This window comes from Macrobrachium rosenbergii, chromosome 55 (genome assembly GCF_040412425.1).
Source record: "Macrobrachium rosenbergii isolate ZJJX-2024 chromosome 55, ASM4041242v1, whole genome shotgun sequence".
Classification (NCBI taxonomy): domain Eukaryota; kingdom Metazoa; phylum Arthropoda; class Malacostraca; order Decapoda; family Palaemonidae; genus Macrobrachium; species Macrobrachium rosenbergii.
This window is the reverse complement of record NC_089795.1, coordinates 12679671-12695261: the sequence shown is the minus strand read 5'-3', so window position 1 is coordinate 12695261 and position 15591 is coordinate 12679671. Positions and strand designations below refer to the sequence as shown.

General features: G+C 22.6%; 1 pseudogene; it reads right to left on the bottom strand.

The window, feature by feature from the left end:
• Positions 1-3735: 3735 nt before the first annotated feature.
• Positions 3736-5310, bottom strand: LOC136835741 (DNA polymerase delta catalytic subunit-like; annotated as a pseudogene).
• Positions 5311-15591: the final 10281 nt, after the last annotated feature.

Below are 15591 nucleotides of genomic sequence, written 5' to 3'. Positions count from 1 at the left end.
TTTTTAAATAAATTTTTTTACAACAGAAATTATACCACGACAAAGTTTAAACTAGACTAATGCAAGATTGACAACTATCAACCCTTTTAAGCTAAACAAAAATGACATTACCATTTTATTATATTTTATTTATATATATATATAAATAAAATTTAATAATAATAAAAGTATATATACAATCCTCTAAAAACAATAATTTTTAAAATGAAATTTAATAATAATTTAAATACAATTTAAAATTTTTTTCATTATTAAAAGTTTTTATTAATAAAAAATTTTCTAAAATAAAATAAAAATAAAAATAAAAAACTAATATATATATATATAAAATATATATATATATATATATATATATATATATATATATATATATAAATGGAATATACAAAATGGAATATACAAAATTAAATTTCTCTGCAATTTCTCCACAAAAAATTATGAAAATTTTTATTATGAAATATTTAGTCCTATTAATGTAAATATACCACCCCTAGAAAAAGATTAATATTTACGAATATTAATTTAAATTATAATAATAATAATAATTTTTACATCAAACTAGAAAGTAAACCGGACGAAGATCAAGATGTAGACGTATTGGGAGGAATTATTGATAGAGATTATTCGGGTAATATAGGAATAATAATGTATAATTTTTCAAAAACAAAAGAAAAAATGTTAAAGTGGGTGATATTATAGCTATAGCTAGATTGTTAAAATATTTAATAAATGATAATAATAATGAACAAAATAATAATAATAAAGATAATAACAACGGTGGTACTGAATATTAAAAAAAAATGACGAGGGGTCTGTTGCTTGGGACGTTTTTTCACCTCAAAACATGACGATAAATGGAAATGATGTTATTACTATTTCTACAGGTATAAAATTTCCTCATCTCTCTTTTTCTTCGCATTATTATATTAGATACGCTAGCCGATCTGGCTTAGCTTCAAAATCATCAATTATCGTAATTGGCGGAGATAAAAATGGTGATATTGTATTAAATAATTTATCTAATAATAAATATGATATTAATAAAAAGGACCGTATAGGACAAATTATTTATGAAGGATAAAAAATTAAAATTGCTAAATTATATTTATTTTTTTTTAAATAAGAAGGAAATTTTAAAATATTTTTATTTTCACCTAAAGAGAGGTAATAAGTTATAGCACAAAGGGCTTCTATAAAAAAATAAACATTTTTTTTTTCATCATTATCATTAAAAGTATCATTACATAATTTAGCAATTTGTAAGACGTCATTAAAATTCATTTTAGTTGATGATTCAGTAACAGCTTTATATATCACATTTTTGGTTTCATCATTATAATTTAATAATAACCCAGAATTGTAATCACTTCCAAAAAATATAAAATGTAAAATAACATAATTTATAAGTTGATAATAATTTAATTTTAAGTCATTAGATAAATTATCCAAGTTGTATAAAAGTCCTATGCCTGTTTTGAAATTAGGAGTAACGAGAATAATTTCTGAATTTTTAAAAATGTCATCATTGCTAAAACATCAGAATCAAGAGAAATAATAACACTTTTACCATCATCATCATTATTATTAGTAGATGATGATAAATTTCTAGCAAATTTAAAAAGTTCAATTTCTCCTTCTCCACGTACTTGAATATCAGATTCAAGATTTGTTACAAAATTAAATTTTATGTTTTTTAAATCTCGTGTCATTTTTTCCTCCAATAGTTTAAAACTATTTTTAAATAATTTGCCTACATTAATTAATTTGTAAATATTTTTTTCATCATCTATAACGATCACTTTATGTTTTGAAACCGGAGGGTATCCATCAACGGCCAAAAAAAAAGTAATATTACTACCATCTTCAACTTGAAAAAAATTACATACTTGCGCAACGTAATGCAAAATGGCATCACTCAATATTTCAGCATTAAAATCTAAATAATCATTATTTTTTATTATTGCTGTTTGATGTAAAAAATGTGTACTGTCTACTCCAATAAAATTCAATTTATCATTTTTTAAAATTTTATTATTATTATTATTATCATTACAAAGAGAAATTGGAATAAAATAACTTTTTAAGTGATTTATCAAATAATGAACTCCCATTTTTTTTATTAAATATATATATATATATATATATATATATATATATAATAGAAAAGGACTTAATATAACCTCAATGGTTTATTATTTTTTTTAAATAATATAGGTGAAAAATATGATTGATAATATAAGCGCAAAAAGTTTTCAAATGTTAAAAATTTATAATTTTCATCTGGTAATATTACTTTTAATACATCAATAAAAGACACGTTATACAATTCTTTATTATTTTTATAAAAAACTTTTATTAACCCGGGCAATGAAAGTACTAGATTCTTTTTATCATAATTTACTTTGTATTGCTTATATTTTTCTAACCCTGTTTTATAAATTTTCAAACTACTTGTAGGTTCACTAATGAAATGAAATATAGTAGAAGAATTTACACAACTGTTCATTTTTTAAGTCATATATATATATATATATATATATATTTTATTAAACAAACATATATATAATATTTTTATTATATAAAAACATATATATATAAATTATATATATATATAGAATAAATGAAAAATATATATATTTCTTCATGACTAAATAAATATATATGAATTAAAAAATGACATATCATTATTCTTCTAATAATGACATGTCTGTTATAACCAATCAACAGGGTATTGAATTTTTAAAGTTAAAGTCTCATTTAAAGTTTTTTGATTTTAATATTCAACGAGAAAGGGATATCTTGAATTTAAGAGATATAAAAAATTATAATTTTTCAGTCATTCATCCTATAAAAAAGTACGACGATGATCAGCAGAGGATATCTAATACACCGTGTATTCTCGAATTGTTTGATGGGAAAATTGTTGTGTATATTCCATATTCAGAATTAATTCATATAAAATAATAAAAATAATTTTTTTTTTGTCTTTGTCATCTATTGATGATTTTTATTCATATAAAAACATATTAAAAATAAAAATTATGATTCTTGACACGACAAAAAATTTACTAAAAACGGTTATTTAATATATATAATTTATTTTATTTAATATATATAATTATTATTTATATATATTGACAAAAGTTTATTAACATTATATATATCTACAAAATATAAAAAAATATTTAATGTAATAATAATAATAAATAAAAATAGCTACATTTTTTTATTAATAATAATAAAATTTTTCAGCTATCAATTTGATACTGGTCAACTTTAAAATGAAAAAATAAAATAAAAATATTTTATTAATATAAAAAGTAATAATTATTTATTATTATTTTTTTTTACTAGAAAAGGTTATTTAGTGTAATGAAAAAAATAAAATAAAAATATTTTATTAATATAAAAAGTAATAATTATTTATTATTATTTTTTTTTATTATTTTTCATTTTACATTTATATATACATGTGTACGCATTTTGAATTCATATTGCAGAGAAAACAAATATGGTGGTATCATCTTGGGAAGTTGCTGGATCAAAATGTTTAGACTTTGGACGAACATCATCACACGATCGCTGTAAATACTTGTCCAAAAGTATGGTTACCTCCCACCCTAGCAAATAGAATAGAATTATCCAAACTTTTAAATGAATGTAATGATTTGTCCCAACTTTTAGAGGAATGTAAAGCTTTGAAAGAGAATATCATTTTAAAACGGTTGTTGGAGGGAAAAGAAGAGTTAATAGTACAAAGAAAAATCAAAGGAAAAAAATTGTTGAAAAGATTATCTTGTATAATAAATAAAAAATATTAAATGTTTAAAATGAATTTTTTTCACCATTGTTAGAGAAAAATAAAAATATATATATATAATAACATACATATATATAATAAAAAAATCCTTTATGCAATGAATAATAATACTATTTTTTATTATTTTTTCTACATTGAATACATAATAAATTTTTGTTATTTTGATTAATAAATTTTTGACAATTTGTACATTGTAGTCGTACTTTTAAAACATTTAATTCTTTTCCCGTTTTTGTAATAATCAAATGATCACCTCGTAATAAAATTTGTTCGGCGTCTTTTCCAAGGATAGGATTGAATATCCGTAACAGAGGATTTTTAATTTGATATCAAAACAAAATCGGGATTTTCAGCCTTTTGATATAAAGATATTTTTTTTATATGATGTTATTGTTGTTGATATAATAACGTAAGGAACTTGATCTCCAAGTGTGGGCGCTGTTCCAGAATCTCGAATGGCCATTTATTGGCCAATTCAGCATGCGCATGGGCTTATTTTGCTTTATATTCGTTTTGAGTTTTTGTCAATTCTTTAGTTATTATCAGTTGACTTAACTCAATTCGGTCGATAGAAATGGAAATCTGCGATAGTTTGTTTGGCGGAAGTGCGGCCTTTTTCGTATCTCGTTCAATGAGAATTATTTTTAAAATTTCTGCTATTAAGTTGGCGGTGAGATGACAATTATCTCTACGAATTGTTTCTATTCCTTTACAATCAATTTTATCAAAAGTATCTGGTCGAGTATAATACAGACCCGCGTAACGTTTTTTATTGATAAATAGTATGGACAATAAACCTTGCCAAGTCTAATTTAATGGATTAATAAAATCTTATGTAACGTTATCCGCGCTTCCTGACCCAACATTATAGCTTCTTGAGCAGTTTCGCCAAAATTTATCATTACTGAATCCGTATCTCCATAAATAACTTTAGCATTTGGATATTGTTCTTCAATCATGTTTTTGGTAAACATAATCATTTCTCGTCCAAATGCCGTAACGCTTTGCGAAATTTCTACGCAAGGTAATTTACCAACTTGGGCACCCGTAAATCCATAAACGGAATTTGCAGATATTTTTAAAGCTAATTGGCGACAAAAGTATGCCTTTCTTTTTTAGCGGATCCGTTTTCCCTTTTCAAATCATTTTTAAGCTTTTTTCCGAGGCTAGAGTAAATTTTCCAATACGGGAAATGCTTCGTATATGAGTTTGGCCGAAATAATTACCTGATGGTGTTTAGTCGTAATTATCTTTTCGATAAGACTTGTATCTTATTATTATTAAGCAGCGTTAAGACATGGGTTACCAGGCCATAATTGTAAGGATATAGCGGCAAAGAAATCCTAGCGTGGTAATGGGATCGTTATAAATCAACTTTTTATTGGATCTATCCACAGTAGCCTCCTTGATAATGATTCCCCTTTTCTCGGTCCTCACGAGAGGAATTACAAATCATCATCATTACCACCACCACCATATTTTGAACGCATTTTCTAAGAAGTTGAGAAATGATTTTAATTTATTGACAGCGTAAGAATAAAAGAAGAGGAACTCCCGTTCTGTGAGCCATTTCGATAGAATTGATAAATAACGTGAATTTATATTAATTTCAAAGGAGAGATAAGCATCTTTCAGCAATACCACCACGACCAATTTTGCCGTCGTTTGACGTTCTTGTGATCAAACCTTTGATATTTGTATTGTGATGAATATCATCCTTTTGTTCTTTTAAAAAATGTTGAGAAACTGCATTTAAACTGTAAGAACGTAATTTATAATCTCTTTTAATAACATTTAATACATCCAATATACATCTACCTTCTATATTTATGACTTTGTTATGCGCTTTACCTATTTACTTACTTTCAAAGTCTTTGTAATGTAGTTGATTTTAAACCCACCCTATTCGACTAAGATAAAATTGATTAAATTTAAATGATTAGCTCTCCACCAAATATGTCAAATCAAAATTGTTTATATTGTATCCTGTAATAACGCCGGGATCACTACAATTTTGAACAATGAGACCAAGTTTTAACATTTTCTTTCTCAGTTGAAAAGTATATATTACCCCAGCATTATCAATGGGTGAACATTCACGAACAAAAATAACATGTGAATATTGATCATCATCATTATCATTTTTGTCGTGTTTTATAATAACGTTACTATTTGAATAATAGGATCAATATCTGGCGTGGGAAAAATTCCTTTTCTACTGTGCGTTCAATGTCGAATCTGAAGAGTAGTTAGAGGTCGATACTACTAGCCAATGCGTTTGAAATTGGATCGTGACCAAGACATTACTTTGTAAAGCGTCAATTTCAATTTGACATTTGTTTCTTTAAATTTTCATTTCTAACGATCCTTTCAACCCGTGGTAATTCTGTCAAAGGTAACCAAAATATTTGTATCAATCATAAATCTTGATACAAGTCCATTGTTGGCTTCATAAATTGAACCTTTTCATAATCTTTAAAATAAAAAACACTTTTCTCTTCTATTAAAATGCGCTGTACATCACGAATTATCTTGGGTAATGATACAGTTATTTTAAAATAATTGGTCTTTTCATTATTGAAATTATAACCATATAAATTCTGTTTAGATACTATTTCACAGACGTGATAAATTTGGCAATTCATCCATTTTAAACGGCGTAATTTGTTGAAACTTTATCAAATTTTAATGTCATTTTAAAATTATTTACTTGATGAAAGATTGACTTTTCGAACGTTAGCATTAAAAACATGGATAAAACTGAGCGTGACAACACACCAGTTTCCTGACTTCTTTACTCCAAACACTTCATTGTAAAGCGGATGTCTGATGTAATTCTTCGTTGTTAAAATGGCGAAATCCAGTACAATCATCAACTTCTAAATTAAAATATAAAAGAATCTCTAGTAGTTTACAAATACAAGACAGAGAATTAGAGTTTTATCAAAATCTTTTTTATTATTTTTAACATCATTCATTATTTTCATTTTCTTTTCCTCATTAATTTTATATATATATATAAAAGGAATATTTCCTTTATATAAGTATAAATATATATATATATATATTTATTTTTAAAACAAAAATTTGTTAATAATGTCACAAGTTTTAAAAATAAGAATGGACCGAATGAGTTTAATATTGGGATATTTTGTAACAAATAGTAAAAAAATTAAAATTCAAATAAATTTAATAACTGTATAAAAAATATTAGTCCATCAAATTTTCCTGATTCTTTTAAGTCCTTATTTTTTGGCCATTTTCATAGACTAAGAAATATAATTTCAGTTCATCATCATCCACTTTTTTATATATATTTATATATATATATATATATATATATATATATATATATATATATTAATCTCTTGTATCTAGATATGTTAGTATAATTGATTTCCAAAAATCTCAAAAAACTAACGTAGATATTTTTTAAAAATAGTAGATTTTATTTGATGGATTTATTTCTGCGTAAATTATGCACGTTAATGTTCTTATTATTTATACTTTATATATATTTATATATATAAATATAATAATAAGAATAAGAATATATATAATATATAATAAAAATAAAAAGAATAAAGAAATAATTATAAATAATAAATAAAGAAAAAAAATTTCTACGGTTAGATTTTTTGAGGTAATATTTTTCATTTTTTCAACATAACGTACGTGTTTCTCTTTTGAATTAAGAGTAAATTCATTTAGCTTTCAGTAGTATTCATTCTATTCTTATACTTTATTTAAGTCAAAACATATTCATTTTATATTCCTTCCTTACTGGTGGGATATGTAAAACAAAAATAATCATCAACGTAAGGAAGGAATCAAAAAATACATTTGTTCATTTTTTTTAAAATGGTGATGGAAAATTTGATCGAGTGATTAGTTTTACCTAAAAGTTTAAACATTGGCGTACAAAATAAGTATAAAAAATTTTAATCAAATAAAATTTTATTATTTTTAATAAATATTTCAAAAATATATCTACGTTAGTTTTGAGATTTTTAGAATTTTTCTTTTTATTCTTATTATTTATACTTTATATATATTTTTATATATATAAATAAATATAATAATAAGAATAAGAATATATATAATATAATAAAAATAAAAAGAATAAAGAAATAATTATAAATAATAAATAAATAAAAAAAATTTCTACAGTTAGATTTTTTTGGGTAATATTTTTTCATTTTTTTTTCAACTTAACGTACGTGTTTCTCTCTTGAGATTAAGAGTAAATTTATTTAGCTTTTCAATGATGGTATTCATTCTATTCTGTTTTTATTCCTATCTTCTTTAAATGTCGTTTATATCAGAAAAGTTATTTCCAAAAATCTCAATAGCATAGATATTTTTTAAAATAGTAGATTTTATTTGATGGATTTATTTCTGTGGCGTAAATTGTGCGTTAATGTTTATTCTTATTTAAGTCAAAAACATATTCATTTTATATTCCTTTGCTTACTGGTGGGATATAGCAAAACAAAAATAATCATCAAGCGTAAGGAAGGAATCAAAAAATACTTTATTCATTTTTTTTTTTAAAATGGTGATGGAAAATTTAGAATCGATTGATTAGTTTTACCTAAAAGTATAAACATTGGCGTACAAAATAAGTATAAAATATTTTAATCAAATAAAATTTTATTATTTTTAACAAATATTTCAAAAATATATCTACGTTAGTTTTTTTGAGATTTTTAGAATTCTTTTTCTTCTTATTCTTATTATTTATAATTTATATATATTTATATATATAAAAATATAATAATAAGAATAAGAATATATATAATATATAATAAAAATAAAAAGAATAAAGAAATAATTATAGAAAAATAATTATAAATAATAAATAAATAAAAAATTTCTAGTTAGATTTTTGGAGTAATATTTCATTTTTTCAACTTAACGTACGTGTTTCTCTCTTGAGATTAAGAGTAAATTTATTTAGCTTTTCAATGATGGTATTCATTCTATTCTGTTTTTATTCCTATCTTCTTTAAATGTCGTTTATATCAGAAAAGTTATTTCCAAAAATCTCAAAAAACTAACGTAGATATTTTTTAAAAATAGTAGATTTTTATTTGATGGATTTATTTTACGCGTAAATTGTACGTTAATGTTTATTCTTTATTTAAGTCAAAACATATTCATTTTATATTCCTTCCTTACTGGTGGGATATGTAAAACAAAAATAATCATCAACGTAAGGAAGGAATCAAAAAATACTTTTGTTCATTTTTTTTAAAATGGTGATGGAAAATTTAGAATCGATTGATTAGTTTTACCTAAAAGTATAAACATTGGCGTACAAAATAAGTATAAAATATTTTAATCAAATAAAATTTTATTATTACAACAAATATTTCAAAAAATATATCTACGTTAGTTTTGAGATTTTAGAGCCCCTTTCTTTATTCTTATTATTTATACTTTATATATATTTTTATATATATAAATAAATATAATAATAAGAATAAGAATATATATAATATAATAAAATAAAGAATAAAAAAATAATTATAAATAATAAATAAATAAAAAAAAATTTCTACAGTTGAATTTTTGGGTAATATTTTCATTTTTCAACCCAACGTACGTGTTTCTCTCTTGAGATTAAAAGTATTTAGGCTGTGATGGTATTCATTCTATTCTGTTTTTATTCCTATCTTCTTTAAATGTCGTTTATATCAGAAAAGTTATTTCCAAAAATCTCAAAAAAACTAACGTAGATATTTTTTAAAAATAGTAGATTTTTATTTGATGGATTTATTTTACGCGTAAATTGTACGTTAATGTTTATTCTTTATTTAAGTCAAAACATATTCATTTATATTCCTTCCTTACTGTGGTGGGATATACTTAAAACAAAAATAATCATCAAGCGTAAAGGAAGGAATCAAAAAATACTTTTGTTCATTTTTTAAAATGGTGATGGAGAAGGAAATTTAGAATCGATTGATTAGTTTTACCTAAAAAGTATAAACATTGGCGTACAAAATAAGTATAAAAATTTTAATCCAAATAAATTTTACTTATTTTTAACAAATATTTCAAAAAATATATCTCGTTAGTTTTTCATCATCATGCTCATATATGTGTGGTTATATATATATGCAGTAAAACACTGAGTAATTTCTGAGATAAAAAGATATATAACATTTATAAGTGCTTAAGTAGCAAAGCCTGTGTGGCGTAGACCCAACTGATATTGTATTAGCAAAATTTTACCAACCCATATATATCATTGTGGAGGTAGTATTAAAATTATGGAAAATTCCCCCTGATCAAGTGAAGTAACACAGATGACCTAAAACGAGGTTAAACGGTAAAGAGAGTAAGAAAGTGTTACACAGGAGATAAGGAACAAGGGAATGAACACATTAACATATAATATATATATGATATCAGGAACAAGGGAATGAACCCATTAACATATATTATATATATGACATCGGGAACAAAGGGAATGAACCCATTAACATTTTTTCAACATAACGTCGTGTTTCTCTCTTGAGATTAAAGTAAATTCATTTAGCTTTTCAATGATGGTATTCATTCTATTCTATTTTTATTCCTATCTTCTTTAAATGTAGACATATCAGAAAAGTTATTTCCAAAACAAAAAACTAACGTTAGATATTTTTTTAAGATATTTTTACCAAAAATAGTAGATTTTAATTTGATGGATTTATTTACGTAAAATTGTACGTTAATGTTTATACTTTATTTAAGTCAAAACATATTCATTTTATATAAATTTTATTATTTTTAACAAATGTTTCAAGAAATATATCTCGTTAGTTTTTGAGATTTTAGAATTCTTTTTCTTCTTATTCTTATTATTTATACTTTATATATATTTATATATATAAATATAATAATAAGAATAAGAATATATATATAATATATAATAAAAATAAAAAGAATAAAGAAATAATTATAGAAAAATAATTATAAATAATAAATAAATAAAAAAATTTCTACGGTTAGATTTTTTTTGGGTAATATTTTTTCATTTTTTCAACTTAACGTCGATGTTTCTCTCTTGAGATTAGAGTAAATTTATTTAGCTTTTCAATGATGGTATTCATTCTATTCTGTTTTTATTCCTATCTTCTTTAAATGTCGTTTTATATCAGAAAAGTTATTTCAAAAATCTCAAAAAACTAACGTAGATATTTTTAAAAATAGTGATTTTATTTGATGGATTTATTTCTGGCGTAAATTGTCGTTAATGTTTATTCTTTATTTAAGTCAAACATATTAATTTTATATTCCTTCATACTGGTGGGATATGTAAAACAAAATAATCATCAGCGTGAAGGAATCCAAAAAATACTTTTGTTCATTTTTTAAAATGGTGATGGAAAATTAGAATCGATTGATTAGTTTTACCTAGTATAAACATTGGCGTACAAAATAAGTATAAAAATTACAATCAAATAAAATTTTATTATTTTTAACAAATATTTCAAAATATATCTACGTTAGTTTTGAGATTTTAGAATTTTTTTCTTTTATTCTTATTATTTATACTTTATATATATTTTTATATATATAAATAAATATAATAATAAGAATAAGAATATATATAATATAATAAAAATAAAAAGAATAAAGAAATAATTATAAATAATAAATAAATAAAAAAAATTTCTACAGTTAGATTTTTTTGGGTAATATTTTTCATTTTTTCAACTTAACGTCGTGTTTCTCTCTTGAGATTAAAAAGTAAATTTATTAACTTTTCAATGATGGTATTCATTCTATTCTGTTTTTATTCTATCTTCTTTAAATGTCGTTTATATCAAGAAAAGTTGTTTCAAAATCTCAAAAAACTAACGTAGATATTTTTTGCAAAATAGTAGATTTTTATTTGATGGGTTTATTTTCACCCAGCGTAAATTGTGTTAATGTTTATTCTTTATTTAAGTCAAAACATATTCATTTTGCGTGTTTATTCCTTACTGGTGGGATATGTAAAACAAAATAATCATCAACGTGGAAGGAATCAAAAAATACTTTTGTTCATTTTTTTAAAATGGTGATGGAAAATTTAGAATCGATTGATTAGTTTTACCTAAAGAAGTATAAACATTGGCGTACAAAATAAGTATAAAAATTTTTAATCAAATAAAATTTTGTCTTTTAACAAATAGCTCAAAAATATATCTACGTTAGTTTTTCATCATCATTCTCATATATGTGTGGTTATATATATATACAGTAAAACACTGAGTAATTTCTGAGATAAAAAAGATATATAACTTACATTTATAGTGTGAAGTAGCAAAGCCTGTGTAGAAAAACAGACCCAACTGATATTATTAGCAAAAAATTTTACTTGTATATATATATCATTTGTGAGTAGTAAGAATTATGAAGAGTCCTAAGTAGTAACACAAGATGACCTAAAAAACTGATTCATGGTAAAGGAAGTGAAAGTGTTTTAAGAGATAAGGAACAAAGGGAATGAACCGCTGTATATATTATATATATGATATCAGGAACAAAGGGGAATGAACCCATTAACATATATTATATATATGATATCAGGAACAAAGGGGAATGAACCCATTAACATATATTATATATATGACATCAGGAACAAAGGGGAATGAACCCATTAACATTTTTTTCAACATAACGTACGTGTTTCTCTCTTGAGATTAAGAGTAAATTCATTTAGCTTTTCAATGATGGTATTCATTCTATTCTATTTTTATTCCTATCTTCTTTAAATGTCGTTTATATCAGAAAAGTTATTTCCAAAACTCTCAAAAAACTAGCACGTGAATATTTTTAAGATATTTTTAAAAATAGTAGATTTTTATTTGATAGTTTATTTCGCGTAAATTATGCGTTAAATATTTATCACTTATTTAAGTCAAAACATATTCAATTTTATATAAATTTTATTATTTTTAACAAATATTTCAAAAATATATCTACGTTAGTTTTTTGAGATTTTTAGAATTCTTTTTCTTCTTATTCTTATTATTTATACTTTATATATTTATATATATAAATATAATAATAAGAATAAATATATATATAATAAAAATAAAAAGAATAAAGAAATAATTATAGAAAAATAATTATAAATAATAAATAAATAAAAAAAAAATTTCTACGGTTAGATTTTTTTGGGTAATATTTTTTCATTTTTTCAACTTAAATGCGTGTTTCTCTTGAGATTAAGAGTAAATTTATTTAACTTTTCAATGATGAGTATTCATTCTATTCTGTTTTTATTCCTATCTTCTTTAAATGTCGTTTATATCAGAAAAGTTATTTCCAAATCTCAAAACTAACGTAGATATTTTTTAAAATAATGCAGATTTTTATTTGATGGATTTATTTTGCAGCGTAAATTGTACGTTAATGTTTATTCTTTATTTAAGTCAAAACATATTCATTTTATATTCCTTCATACAATTGGGATTATGTAAAGCAAAATAATCATCAGCGTAAGGAAGGAATCAAAAATACTTTTGTTCATTTTTAAAATGGTGATGGAAAATTTAGAATCGATTGATTAGTTTTACCTAAGTATAACAGTGGCGTACAAAATAAGTATAAAAATTTTTAATCAAATAAAATTTTGCTATTTTTAACAAATATTTCAAAAAATATATCTCGTTAGTTTTTGAGATTTTTAAATTTTTTCTTTATTCTTATTGTTATACTTTATATATATTTTTATATATATAAATAAATATAATAATAAGAATAAGAATATATATAATATAATAAAAATAAAAAGAATAAAGAAATAATTATAAATAATAAATAAATAAAAAAAATTTCTACAGTTAGATTTTCTTTTGGGTAATATTTTTTCATTTTTTTTTCAACATAACGTACGTGTTTCTCTCTTGAGATTAAGAGTAAATTTATTTAGCTTTTCAATGATGGTATTCATTCTATTCTGTTTTTATTCCTATCTTCTTTAAATGTCGTTTATATCAGAAAAGTTATTTCCAAAAATCTCAAAAAAACTAACGTAGATATTTTTTAAAAATAGTAGATTTTTATTTGATGGATTTATTTTACACGTAAATTGTACGTTAATGTTTATTCTTTATTTAAGTCAAAACATATTCATTTTATATTCCTTCCTTACTGGTGGGATATGTAAAACAAAAATAATCATCAAGCGTAAGGAAGAATCAAAATACTTTTGTTCATTTTTAAAATGGTGATGGAAGTAGAAGTCGATTGATTAGTTTTACCTAAAAAGTACTAAACATTGGCGTACAAAATAAGTATAAAAAATTTTAATCAAATAAAAATTTTATTATTTTTAATAAATATTTCAAAATATATCTACGTTAGTTTTCATCATCATGCTCATATATGTGTGGTTATATATATGTAATACCGCAAATGAAACACTGAGTAATTTCTGAGATAAAAAAGATATATAACTTACATTTATAGTGTGAAGTAGCAAAGCCTGTGAAAAACGAACCCAACTGATGTATGTGTAAAATTTTACTGTATATATATATCATTGTGGAGGTAGTAAAATTATGGAAGATTCCCCCAATTCAAGTAGTAACACACAGATGACCCCTAAAAGCAGATTAAGCGGTAAAGGAAGTGAAAGTGTTACAAGGGGAGATAAGGAACAAGGGAATGAACTGACAACATATATTATATATATGATATCAGGAACAAAGGAATGAACCCATTAACATATATTATATATATGACATCAGGAACAAAGGAATGAACCATTAACATTTTTTCAACATAGCAAATCTGTGTTTCTCTCTTGAGATTAAGAGTAAATTCATTTAGCTTTTCAATGATGGTATTCATTCTATTCTATTTTTATTCCTATCTTCTTTAAATGTCGTTTATATCAGAAAAGTTATTTCCAAAACTCTCAAAAAACTAACGTAGATATTTTTAAGATATTTTTAAAATAGTAGATTTTTATTTGATGGATTTATTTTTCATAGCGTAAATTGTGCGTTAATGTTTATACTTTAATTTAAGTCAAAAGAGAGCATATTCATTTTTATATAAATTTTATTATTTTTTAACAAATATTTCAAAAATATATCTCGTTAGTTTTGAGATTTTAAAATTCTTTTTCTTCTTATTCTTATTATTTATACTTTATATATATTTATATATATATAAATATAATAATAAGAATAAGAATATATATAATATATAATAAAAATAAAAAGAATAAAGAAATAATTATAGAAAAATAATTATAAATAATAAATAAATAAAAAAAATTTCTACGGTTAGATTTTTTTTGGGTAATATTTTTTCATTTTTTCAACATAACGTACGTGTTTCTCTCTTGAGATTAAGAGTAAATTTATTTAGCTTTTCAATGATGGTATTCATTCTATTCTGTTTTATTCCTATCTTCTTTAAATATAGATTTATATCAGAAAAGTTATTTCCAAAAATCTCAAAAAACTAACGTAGATATTTTTAAAAATAGTAGATTTTATTTGATGGATTTATTTACGTATCAATTGTACGTTAATGTTTATTCTTTATTTAAGTCAAAACATATTCATTTTTATATTCCTTCCTTACTGGTGGGATATGTAAAACAAAAATAATCATCAACGTAAGGAAGAAGTCAAAAATACTTTTGTTCATTTTTAAAATGGTGATGGAAAATTTAGAATCGATTGATTAGTTTACTAAAAGTATAAACATTTGGCGTACAAAATAAGTATAAAAAATTTTAATCAAATAAAAAATTTTATTATTTTTAACAA